The sequence below is a fragment of the Lissotriton vulgaris genome, chromosome 6 (assembly GCF_964263255.1).
Source record: "Lissotriton vulgaris chromosome 6, aLisVul1.2, whole genome shotgun sequence".
NCBI classification, from domain to species: domain Eukaryota; kingdom Metazoa; phylum Chordata; class Amphibia; order Caudata; family Salamandridae; genus Lissotriton; species Lissotriton vulgaris.
This window is the reverse complement of record NC_141694.1, coordinates 1,848,002,925-1,848,016,734: the sequence shown is the minus strand read 5'-3', so window position 1 is coordinate 1,848,016,734 and position 13,810 is coordinate 1,848,002,925. Positions and strand designations below refer to the sequence as shown.

At 44.5% G+C, this 13,810-nt stretch overlaps 1 protein-coding gene across 1 annotated transcript in view; it reads right to left on the bottom strand.

Annotated features, from left to right (window-relative positions):
• SLC30A3 (solute carrier family 30 member 3) overlaps positions 1–13,810 on the bottom strand; it is a 259,788-nt gene that overhangs the window by 202,635 nt on the left and 43,343 nt on the right. The window lies entirely within an intron of this gene.

The following is a 13,810-nucleotide window of genomic DNA, read 5'->3' as shown; positions in this document are numbered from 1 at the left end:
GCTCATCGCTCAATTGCGCCACGCCCAAAGCCGGGGGCTCCACCGCGCATCATCATAGCTCGTCTGCTGAATTACAGAGACAGAGATACGGTCCTCAGGCGGGCACGTGAAAAGGGGGACATCACTCACCAAGGAAACAAACTAGAATTCTACCTGGATCACACCATGGCTGTCTAATTTGCCCGCAAAGAATAACAATCGGCGAAAAAGAAGCTGCGGGATTTGGGAATAGAATATTCCATGCTCTACCCGGCAAAACTCAAGGTAACTCATACAGGACATCCCACAGTTCTTCCCACGCCGCAGGCGGCTCATGAATATATCAAAAGGCCAGGCAGGCGGAGGCGAACGTCAGGACGGGAGGAGCAGCAAGGCGACGGGGACTGAGCGGCCCTGGTCAGGTAATGAAGTATCATTGTTAAACCAGAAGGGTCTGAGACTCTGACACTTTCTTATGTAAAGACCCCATAGCAGATATTATACTACCTTAAAAACTGTACGTTGTACACAGGGGTAATAATTGGGCAATCTGCACTAAGGCCGATTCTCACAAAGTTCCAGCACCCACACGACAGCTGAAACGTGGACTATTTGTACAGATGGCTGGTGTAATACTTCGAAAATTCAACAGGCCATAATGCATTGCCCTGCGGCCACTTAACTATAGCCATTACCGCGCTGAGGGCGTAGCCACTATATGAACTGTCTTAGATTAATGGGCAGACAAGATGTGACTCTATACTGAAATCGCTTCACCATAAACTGTGGAGGGCGGGATGACTCCCTGATAAAAATGCCAGTTAAGACTACACTACTGACAGTTCAGAGGTCTTGCGATCTGTTGATCAGTGACAAAAGAACTGAAGGCACTTACATTTGCAGCACTATGTACACGTTTGTTGATTGTGACAGAGCGCCCGTCCACATCCACAATGTGGGTGGAGATGTGCGCACCTAGTGGACCCCCTAGGAGGGTGTTCCCCAACATAAAGTTGTTCTACAGTTTGGTTGAATCAGGAATATGGCTTTGGCAGGGTTGGGTTGCTGAAGTGGGAGGTGGGTGGGTGGGGATCTTTGGGAATGTTATTTATAGATCACTGTCCCTGAGACGCATTGCAAACTCCAGTTCACATAGGAATTGCGACGTAGCTGATTTCCTTGTTCTAGATACTCTGACAACTCACATGAGGTTTAAGGGTATACACCTGTTACAACGCAACTTTTACAACTACCTACTATTACAACGCAACTTTTACAACGCATACCATTACAACGCATTGCGCTAGGGGGCGCTCTAGGATAGGGAATAAGTATAATTTACTATCCAACACCTTCCCTAGTGTCCACGGGGACTGGAGTTAGAATAGTAAATTATACTTACCACTATCCAGCACCTCAAAGCGCTATGCGTTGTAATGGTATGCGTTGTAATGGCCGCGTTGTAATAGTAGGTAGTTGTAAAGGTATGCGTTGTAACATGGTACATCCGGTTTAAGCCATGGGGCTTCAAGAGGATGCGATATAAACATGTAACTTTCTGAGGGGGTGAAAGCAGCTAAGCTGAACCTAATCACCTGGAACGTGAGGGGCCTGAATAACCTCAAGAAAATCCGCCAAATTTTCGCATACTTTACAGACTCCAGGTAGACATTGCATTTCTTCAAGAGACGCACATTGCACCTACCGCGCCAGCCACACTAGGTAAAATATGGGCTGAGGCAGTTTACACCTCAAACATTACTCCTCGTACGCGCGTGGTGTCAGTATTCTTATACGAAAGGTGTTAACTTTAAGATCTCAAAGGTGCTAAAGGACACGGAGGGCAGATATGTTATAGTGATTGGCTTTCTTCGGAATCAAAATATAGCACTAATAAACACTTATGGTCCAAACACGGACAACCCGGGGTTTTACACTAAACTATGGCACGCTATCTCTGAAATCCATGTAGGGAACTTAATATGGGAAAGCGACTTTGATATTGCACTAAGAGATGGACTAGACCGCTCTCCAAATACTGCGGAACCACACAAAAGGGCATTAGCTGAGCTGCAGGATGCAATAACTGATCTACGTCTAATCGACCTTTGGAGGGCACGTTATCCAGGTCAATTAGAAGCCACACACATAACCGCAGTGCACAACAGCTGTTCGAGAATTGACTATTGGCTGGGATCAGGCGAGATATCACTATGGACTTCCTCCATTAAGCACTTACCACGCACACTATCGGACCATAGCCCGGTGTTGCTCTCTTTGCAACTGCCACACTACACCCCCCCATTCACCTGGAGGTTCAATGCCACAGCACTTCTGGACTCTGCATACACTGACACCATTCACACAGCAATAGTAGAATATTTCGAACTTAATGCTCCCACTACGGAGGATCAGAGGCTACTTTGGGACGCATTCAAGGCGACAATAAGGGGTAAATGCATTAGTACCACAGCGGGAATCCTTAAAGACATCAGACAGCAATTGAATATTAGGGAAACTAAATTAAGTCAACTGGAGCGAAGGTATGCACAAACTAGGGACTCCAATATATTAGGGGATGTAAAAACGACCCTGTTAGAATACCAGGAGTATGCCGCTGATGAACTAAACTATGTTTCGAAGCGTGGGATAGCGAGGGCATACGGAGAAGGTGGCAGACCTGGGAGGGCCCTAGCTCAAAAGATATGCTCAGGGCATGCCCCACAACACATTCACACGATAAAGGATTCGGTAGGCACGATTAGATATGACATGAAGGGCATACTGCACGAATTCCAAATAACATATGGCCAATTGTACGAATCCCACCTAAGTGTGTCGACAGCCGATATACTGGAATATATGGCGGACGTGGAAATAGCATGGTTATCAGATGCACATAGAGCATACTTGTCCCGCCCTGTCATGATTGAGGAAGTCACTGACACCATTAAAGCCCTCCCTAATGGCAAAGCACCAGGCCCAGACGGCTTTACGGGCGAATTTTATAAGGCATTCGCAGACATATTAGCACCACACTTTGTAAGAGTGTACGGAGAGGCCCATGAAAGGCAGATACTCCCAGCGTCTCTGAGAGAAGCGATGCTTGTTGCTCTGCTAAAGCTGGGTAAGGATCAAGAATACTGCGATTCGTACAGGCCATTATCACTTATTAACGTCGACACCAAGATCATCGCGAGCCTCCTCGCGGCACGGCTCAAGCCACTGATGCCGTTGCTGATAAGGCCGGATCAATCTGGCTTCATACCGGACAGATCCACAACGCACAATACACAAACGCTTTTCGCATTATCTCATTACCTAAAGCCTGAGACCAGAGCAGCGGCGGTTTTATTAGATGCTGCCAAGGCCTTTGACACGATTGAATGGGCATATCTGCACGCAGCTCTTCAGCGTATGGGCTTTCCAATAATGTTTATGCAATGGATAAAAATGCTATACACTGACCTCGCGGCCCGCATAAAAGTGAATGGATATGTCTCAGACCCGATCAAGATAGATAGAGGAACCAGGCAGGGATGTCCCCTGTCCCCAATGCTATTTGCGCTGGTGCTAGAGCCACTCGCATGGAAAATTAGGCAACATCATCATTATTCTGCCCTCCAATTCCCCACACGACCCCTACACATATCCCTCTATGCGGACGACATGGTACTGTATGTAAAAGACCCAGACCAAAATCTTAACCCCCTGCTACGTGAGTACATAAAATTCGGACAACACTCAGGCCTGCAGATTAACTGGTCAAAATCACAAATAATAGCGCTGACAGACAGCAACACCCCATTTGCACTGCATTACCCGCTAGAATGGCGAGAAGAACCCACGCGCTATTTGGGCATCTGGTACCACAGAGACCCTGAACTGGTCATCCGAACAAATTATGGGAGGGTCATATCAGATTTAGAGGAGAAAATAAATCGCTGAAACAAGTTACCACTCTCAGCGGACAGAGCTGCCAAAGTAAAAATGGTACTGCTACCCAAATTTCTTTATCTATTTAATAATATTTCTATTAAGCCGCCGACGAAAGTGTTCCGCAATATAAATAAATTGGTACTCCGTCTCATTTGGGTGGGTAACCAGGCTAGACTGGAATTGCAAACGCTAACGTTGCCCTACGCGCAGGGAGGGTTTAAGGTACCAGATTTTTTCCTGTACTATCTATGTGCACAAGCATAATTTGCACATTACTGGTATCATGAAGAGCCGTTCATGTCACATGTGGCAGTTGAAACAGGTGATGCTCAGCCTATTCCCCTATCGGCCATACTACCACACAAAAGACCGCTGTTACACTCTCGCGACATAAACACTATCGACGCAACGAACACAGCCTGGTATCTAATGGGCAAGAAAGCGGGAAAGCTGCCATTGTATGCACCAGCTCTACCATTGACACATCACCCGGAGCTTTCGGTCACACAAGAGGAAGTGGGCATGGGACTACTGAAACAAGCCGGGATAGATACAATGGGCGATCTATATGAGGAGGGCCAATTTAAATCGCTGGAGAAGTTGAGCTATATAAGTAACCCAACACTGCTATTTATTTCACATACTACAGGCTGCAAAGGGCGCTGAAAGAGCTGTACACAACATACCCAGCAGAACCACAACAAATGACCTCATTGCAATTCATAATAACGGCACCTACTGCAGCGCACATGGTATCTAGACTATACACTAGACTACAGGAGGATATAGCAGGGAACACTGAGAAAATGAGACAAAAATTGAACTATGTCATGATTGAACAGATAACCACAGATGAATGGTCCACAGCCTGTATGCTGACTAACATGCTAACTCCGAATGGTAATCTACGAATAATCCATTACAAATATCTGCACCAAATGTATTACACACCACAAAGACTCTATAAATACGGTCTGTGTGCAGACTCCAGATGCAAAAGGTGTAAAATGGAAGGGGCGGATTTTATCCATCTGGCCTGGCACTGCGCAAAAATTGCCAACTACTGGGTTCAGGTAACTGAGGCCTTGAGTGTTATGTTGGAGACACCCATTGAATGTACTATACGAGGATGCTTGCTGGGCCTGGTCCCTCAAATCAGAGCGAGGAAACGAAAGTTCTGTGTGATAGCACTGTTGATGGCAAAACGTAGAGTCTCGCTCCACTGGAATAGCTCGAGATGTCCAACGCTGCAACACTGGTTGGAAGATCTAACCTACTGCAAGGACACACTGGCGACCTATGAAGAAGTACTCCCAGCTAGCTCAAGGTCCAAAGACTATTGGTTTTATTTAATTGAGTATCTACAAACGAGACCCCTGGTAGACCCTGAGTAAATGGTTGACAAAGGTTGAACCCCGCTGTACAAGGTCACATTGTAGTCATATGAGGGACGGGAGGGAGAATGCTGTGGTGCAGTGATCAAATGTTTGTGGGGTTTTTTTGTTGTGTTTTTTTTAGGTTAACTACAAACAAAATTAGTTCCACCAAAATACTTCATCACTTATGTTCTACACGAGTGTGATATACCTGCTAGAGACAACTTAAAATTGCCGCCGGACCCCCGGGTTGCTGGCCACAAGGCTGTGTTAATCTGTTAAAGATTTCCCCGTTCTAATTTAAACTGCTGAACATGCCGCCGGCCCCAGGGTTGTAGGCGTAAGGCTGTGTAGCTTGTGTAAGATCAAATAAAGCTAGTTGAACTACAAAATTAGTTTTTTTTCAATCTTCAACTAACAGTATGGCCGGAGGAAGGGGAGTCACCCTCCGCGGAGACGTCATATCCAGAGTGATATGGCGTTTTTTCACAATAATTCTAATCTTTTCCACTTTTGAAGGAGGGACCGTCGACGAGAGCATTGTAGATGGCGGAACCATCGTCAACGGAATCATCGTCGACGGAACCATCGTCGACGGAAGCATCGTCGGCGAGGACGTCGTCGACGGAGAATCATTCCTCGTCGACGGAGGAGCCAGCGTCGACGGCACCATCAACGAGCTCGACGTCAGGATCAGAGCAGTCGTCGTCATAGCCATAGTTGTCGTCGACGTAGTCTTCGTCGTCGTCGACACCACCGTCGGTGTCATCCTCGTTGACACTGAGGATACCAAACTCGTCGACGAAGAAGATAGTCCAATCATCGACATCGAAGGTTTCGAAGACGTCGACGAAGCCATCGTCGACGATCCCGCCGACGAGGCCAAACTGGAAGAATGAAGAGTTTTCACCGCCGCCGTCGACGTACCTGTGGATGTCACCGTCGACGGGCGGGATTTCTTCACAGACTTGGACTCCTGAGGCAGAGAGGCAGGTTTTTTGAAACCTTTTGACTTCTCTGAAGATGGTGAGGGAACAGAAGGCACTTTGGAACCTTTCTGTGAAGAAATCACCTCAGCACTCACACCCACTTTCTCCTTTACACCTCGGTGAGGAGATTTTAGGGGATCCGAACCACCAGACCTGTCAGAGATCCTTTGGGTGGATTTTGAAGGAGGCTCAGCAGAGGTAGAAGGGGAAGACCTACCCCTTTTAACAGATCTTCTTGATGAGGCTGCTGACGAAGACTCCTCACTGTCGCTAGAAGAGATGTCCTTCCTGGATTTCATCTTTTGAAGCTAGGTTAAAAGCCTCCCTTCTCTGTCTCTCAAGGTCTTTGATGAAAAAGTCCTGCATATCTTACATTCTGTAGCTTTGTGGTCAGGGTACAAGCAATACATGCAATCTGTATGCTTGTCATCTACAAACAAACGCTTTTTAGAGCAAGTAGCACAAACCTTGAACAAAGCCTTCTTCTCCTTGTCAGTCATTTTCCAAGAAGAAAGGGTTGAATTAAAGTTGTCTGAAGAAAACTGAGCAAAGCCCAGTGGAGACTCCCTTAGCACAACGTGCGGTAGAAAATCTGAGGCTCTCTCAGGAGGGTTTTATGTGGTGAGGCTCTTCTGATTGGTTGTTGCAGATAGTTTGGTCTCTTTTACAAAAAGAGGTGGATAGGCTACAAAATGAGATGAGGCCTAGGCCTAATTTTCTCTTTTGTACCTATGGTTATGATATTTTTTATTTACCGTGGCTCCCATTCCGACGACGGGGAATGATACAAAGCATGGGAATCTATGAAAGTTCCAATACTGGGGAAATCTCTACTACTCACTCTACTACACACTCTACCACACACTCTACTATACGCACTCTACTACTCACTCTCTAATACTACTGTCTGCTACTCACACTCTACTCCTCTCTACTCATTCTCTACTACTCTCTAGTACTCTCTATTCACTCTCTACTACACACTCTAAATACTCTCTACTACTCACTCTACTCACAACTCACTCTATTACTCTCTCCACTCTCTACTACTCTACTACACTCTAGTACTCTCTAACTACTACTCTCTAACCTCTACTCAATTTTACTACTCATTCTCTACTACTAGCTCTACTAAATCTACTATCTACTACTCACTCTACTATCTACTACTCACTCCACTACCCTCTATTACTATCTAGTACTCTTCATTAATCTCTACTACTCACTCTACTACTCGCTATCTCCTACACACTATCTCCTACTCACTCTATACTACTCACTCTCTATTACTGCCTACAACTCACTACTACTCTACTCTCTATAAGTCTACTACTGACTCTCTACTAAATACTACTCCCTACTACTACTCTCTACTGCTCACTCTCTACTACTCACTCTACTAATCACACTACTAACTCTCTAGTACTCACTCTCTATTACTCTCTAGTACTCTTTACTCACTATGTACTACTCACTCTCTACTACTCAATCTGCAAAAACAGCCTAACCTTACTCCAAACCTTTACTCTTTGCCTAAAGGCACTAGTGCACAAAATGCAGTAGGTCTCATCTTTTATTACACATAAAGCAATTCTGTTTGTAATCAGGTGGCTTTTTAGCTTTAGCTTTATTATTGTTTTTCACACTTTCATGAACATAACATGCATATATATGCGTAGATATATGTATGTGTGTATATATATATATGTACATATACATAAATATATAAACATATAAACATCTGCATATCTATATCAATACCAATATTAATGCATACTTACATATACATAGATGCACACATATGCATGTTGTGTACATGGGACTTTAAAAAACACTAATAAAAGCAAAACTAAAAATCCACCTAATTACAAACAGAATTGCTTAAGCTTAACTAAAGCCGAGACCGTTGCATTGCAAATTCTTGTTCTATATTAAGCAGAGGAGTTGGCCAAACAGGGAGAGGAGTTGGCCTAATGGCTAGGGTGGTCAACCTCGAATCTAGGGAACCGGGTTCGAGTTCTGGCAAGGACGAGCAACATCCTGTGATTCAGGGTAAATCACTTAATCTCCCCGTGCCTAACAAAAATGAATGTTCCCTGTTGTAATGCAACTGGTGCTTGTGGAAAGCACTCTAATACTGATACCTTCGGGTCATGTTCACGCTACATAAATCGCCACAAAAAATAAATAACACCTGATGTGCTGTTTGCCAAATAGGGCATTCTCTTATTAGGAGCTCCCCAGGATATTAGAACAGCTCCCTGGAATATTCAAGCAATTGGCAACATGTTTATAATAATCTGGCACTGATGGCTGCACCCTTATCTATACATTATCCCAGATATTTTATTTCCTGGCTCACACTTTTTGTGGCGTAAGAACTGGCAAAGGAATAAAAATGGGCATGCAGTTTCATGCACTGCTTCTCATGTGGGACAATTGTTTATTTTTTGTGCAAAAACGGGATTTATATCATATATTCATGCAACGCATTGCAGCAATCCACCATGGAAAGGAAAAGGACAAGAATGTGCTGTATTTAACATTATAAGGCACATTCCTACTCTCTGCCTGCACTGGCGACAAACTCCTGCCTGGCTCCAATGCAGGCACCCTTGCACAATGGTGCAAGGGTGCCTGCGCTGTAGGCAGGATTGTTTGTGCGCAGGAAGAGAACCCTTCCTGCACAAAAACAATTCTCTAAGGCTTTTTTCCTCTTTCTATGTGTGCTGCAGAATGCATATTTCCCCTTGTTATACCTACCCTGGGGCGGCTTAAAATTTGACGCATTCCCAGGTCTACCACTAATGGTAAATCTGGGAATCCACCAAAATTCATGGGTGGATGCGTGGGAACACCAACGCTCCGCCCATGGAACGCCTATCTGGGGCAGAGTAAAGCCAGGCAGTGACTTGCATTACTCTACATTTACCAAACCATACAAGGCCACACAAGGTGGCCTTGCATGGCTTGCTAAATGTCATTCTAGGTTTAGTTTTGCCCTTTAGCCCCCTTGCTTGGTTCAAAGGTGATGCTAAACCATGATAAAGATGCCTCCAAGTATTTCAGCTATATAAACATGTTTGCTTATGTTAAGAAATAGACAATACCGTCGAAGTCGAAGGCCTTTTGGCCTTTTAATGAAGTTTAGTTTCGGTTCCGAAGTTGGAGTAGAGGAATAACATCCAAACCCAATGGCGGAAAAAAACAATCTGAGGATGGAGAGGATGCCCATGCGCACTGTAGTCCAGGGGAGGACTCACCTATCTCGTGATACTTCGAAGACTCTTTCAAGACAACAAGGTGCAATCATCCGGATCCAAAACTAGGCGGCGATCTATGCACAGATATGAATTCAGCAGCCCACATGCCTCGAACATAATGTTTGAGGGGGCTGCAGCAGATCTGCAAGACTGGCATATGCAATAAATTCAGTTTAATAATGGTCTCTATAATGTACAGATTACTAGTTAATTTTTTTGAACAACTATGCTGTAAAAATCACAGTGTGTCCCCATTTTCCACAAGATTTCTACCAGCAGGATCCACCAGGCTTCTCAAGCTCTTTGCAAAATGGAGATGATGTTTATTAGTAAGTACCTCCACTGCAAACTGAATCACCTGCAGGCATTCCCAGTTTTGATGGATAAGGAAACCAAGGTACGATCAGTTGGTGACATTCCTAGTATCACATAATATGATAATGATAATTAAGTAACTGGGATTAGACCTCAGGTCACTTAAGTAATGGTGTATGTCAGTAAGAGTTTCATCACCAGAGGCTTGTTGGTAGCAAAACCAGATGGATTATTGTTCTATAACAAGTAGGGGTGGGCATAACTCGCATAACTTGCTGTCGCGTAATTAGGAGAAATTCAGGGACGACCTGACTTGGCAGTTAGGGCTGGCCTATGCCTATTTCTGTAGGGTCAAGACCGCTTTGCAAAAAGCTGGATCTAAACTGAGCTGACTGACTTGGTGTGCAAAATAACGATGGACTGGGACGCTGACCTAGTAATTACCAGTGACTGAGTTTAATTCAAACATTCGATCCATCCCTTTTTTAAAAACGTTAGTGTGTGGCCTTAAGTGGGATGGGTATGCCAGACATGGGACCCGTGCACAATGTGTCACTGGAACCAAACTATACTTAGCTGAGAACCTCTAATCAGCACAAAGCCAATCCTGGGCTTGTTGAGTTCCAGTTCAGAGCGGACCAGGATTAACAGTTCGGGCTGAACTATTGGAGCAGGACCAAGCCTGATTTGCACACTACTGGGTCCAAACTGAGGTGAAATGGTGTGCAAAATTAATGTTAATAGGGATATTGATGCGCTCATTGACAAAAATCAACTATCGTACTTATTAATAGAACCCTCCGTCCCGAACTTCACATCTACCTGGACACGTAAGTATGTAGTCAGGCACGCCCTGCACCTAAGCCTGGGATTCCTGATTGATGAACCACAGGTGGGAGGGTGCCTGGCTGGCAGGCAATCACGCGGGAAGGAGACTCTTGATCAATCCCACAGATATGCTCAGCAACATCATAATGGTCAGGGGTGACTGCCCCCAGTAAAGCACACGTGTCCCAAGAGGGTACGCGCGCTTTGAAAAACACCATAAAGTCAGATGCCACAAGACCTAGCACACATAGTGATCACCACACTCCCCACGCCAGACATCTGGACACATTCACCAATGGCCACACTGTGTTCACACAAGGTCGAGACCCACCTGTAGTAATGTTTGGCCACTAAATTATGACTCTAAGTTAGCAACCAACATTCCTCACCATATATGGGATTCCAGATACATTTATGGTGTGATGTAAACATTTACGAAAGACAGTGCTCAGACCTTGTGCCTGTAACTGTTCTCCCAGCCGAACTGTTTAATTAAACAAAACTGTTTTGCCAAACACCTCCTGTCTTGTGTTTTTATTAAGGAATTCGAACCTGAGCAACATAACGATGGAGTGGGATGCGGCCTAAGTAATTACCAGCAGCAGAGATTAATTCAAGAATTCCAACCATCACTTTTTTGTATACTTGTTCCTTACTGCTGAGCTATGGACCCCGGGCAAATAAGTAATATCTCCTACTAATGTGTTAGTGCAACTAAAGGTGCATGCCACTCACCTACTATTCCTAGTACTTTAGATTTTTGGTGATAATCTCTGCAACAGCTAAAACCTTGTTGCAAAGCATGGCCTCTCTTCACTTCAAATAAACAGTGACCAGTATCACTCATATGATGTGATATTTTCTAGAGAAGATATAATGCAAGTAGGACAACATACTACTTCTGTATTGTTTAACCACTACCTAATTTATGTCATGGTCGCTATCTCCGCTGTACTGGAATGGAGAACAATGGGTGCCCAAGGCGTTCAGTCAATGTCTCCGATTTTGTGAACTCCCTCCTGGAATGACCTTGGTGAGACCTCTGGTCCTGCTGGCTTTAAACAGCAGGACTCAGACTGCTGCACATAAGGCTATTTCCTTGTACTCTTCCCACACCTTGGAAACTGTTCCCTAATCGTATGCATCCATAACAATGCCAACATGGCTACAATTCCAGGAGAAAACAGGTGTACCTGCCATTAACAATATTGCTGTCGCGGAAACAACAGTTACAAGGGCCTCTGATCCTGTTAATTGTCTATGCTACCTCATCTGGGAAACCTTTGAAAAGCTCAAACAATTCAGTCAAACTGACAAACTTTTTCACCCCTCCTAGCAAGACAGGTGAACTTTTCCAGGAGATGGCATCCGGTGACTGGAGAGACTACAGGGGAGTGCCGCCTCCAACCCAGGTGTAAATCTACCATGAAGGTTACTGGAATACACTACTTCACAAGACTACAGCCAGTGTCCGGTCACCGACGTCTAGTCTTCGATAGGACAGCATCATTAAAGATGGCATGCTATGTGTGATCCCCTTGCAAACATCACTTTCCACTGTGCATCTTGAAGAGGATTACCATTCTGGTGCCTAAGCGAACCATTTAGTACAAACAGAACAAGTTCTAGAGAAGTCATCAGGCAGCATGTTGCAGTACACAAATACAAAAATTAATACATCCACAAAATTAAGATGTGAACTTTTTATCAATATTTCGTACGTCAATTGGCCTTTTAATCCATTAAACACCTGTCTCCGGTTTCACTCCACATTCAGCAAAAACTAATAGAATGTGACTGCCTTCAGTGCATGCTCAACCAGCTGACCAAAAGGTAGCTGTGTGACCTCCACTCTAGCTCCAAACATATCCTGCAACACAAGCAAGACCTGTGTGGTCCACCAACTTCAGGCCACTGACCCCCATCCAGCCCATTAGGAGTTTAACGAAAGTCTTTATAGGACCTAGGGCTATTTTTCTGCAGCCTCTTGACCTATGTCAATCAGTCCTCTTTCACTACCATCATCCATCGGCCCCCATCCTTCAGTCTGACATTGTGGCTCCAACTAGCACCAAAAAGTAAGTGTCTGTTGCAAGCTGAGGATACTACAACTGATAGGTGCTGACGTAAGTATGCTGTATTCCGTCTCAGCTGCATCAAGTACTGACATGAGGATGGTGTCTTCAGCTTTTTCCAAATTAAGGTATTATGAATAACGTTAGCGTGAGTAACACAGGTGATGAGGAAGGAGTCATAAGACATGTGCATAGAAATATCATGATGAAGATCGCTTCTCAAATCTGAAAGTCGACGGGAAAATATGACTGAGATAGCACAAATAGGACCGAAAGTACTTCAACACCTGTTCGCAAGGTCTTCCTCTTACCACAGCCTTCCGAAGATGAGAGAAACAGCTACGTAATCTGATGCACAGCAAGTGAATCCAGAAAAAGGTTCAAGCTGAAAAACGAAATGGTTACTTACCAATAGGAGTAGTTTTTCAGCTTGAAGAAATTTCTAGATTCATATGCGACCCACCTCCCCTACAAAGAATTCAATCAGGTGGGGAAGCAAGTTATAGTAGTTATCTAAAGCACCATCTAAAGGACTAGACTAAAAACAAGAGGAAAAATTGAATCCGAAGATGGCTACCAAGCACAACGACCTCCAGGGCGCCGTCTGACGTCACACAGGGGACGTACCTGACACCAAATGGTGGTCGACAACGCCCAAAACAAGGGGAAAAAAAGACTATTCCAGACCCAACCACTTGATGGCGGAATAATGCTACCCTTACAAAGTGTGAAGCACTCTGATACTCATCTGAGTCATGTTTGCGATATACAAAACATCATAAATAAATAAATAAATAGCAGTACTCATTACATATGATCAACGCTGACACCTGATAAGGATATTAGATGGCCATAACCTCTTAGGGTGTGATCAAACTTGAGTAAGTGATCTAGGGATAGTGACACCTCGTCAAGGGTAATAAGCACTATAACAATATAATTTACACTTACAATTAAAGAGCGCAGAAGAGGTGTCCACTGAGTACTAGATGGGATTAAGTACCCCCTGCCGAACATCATGAAGATACTGCAAGTCACTGAGGAGT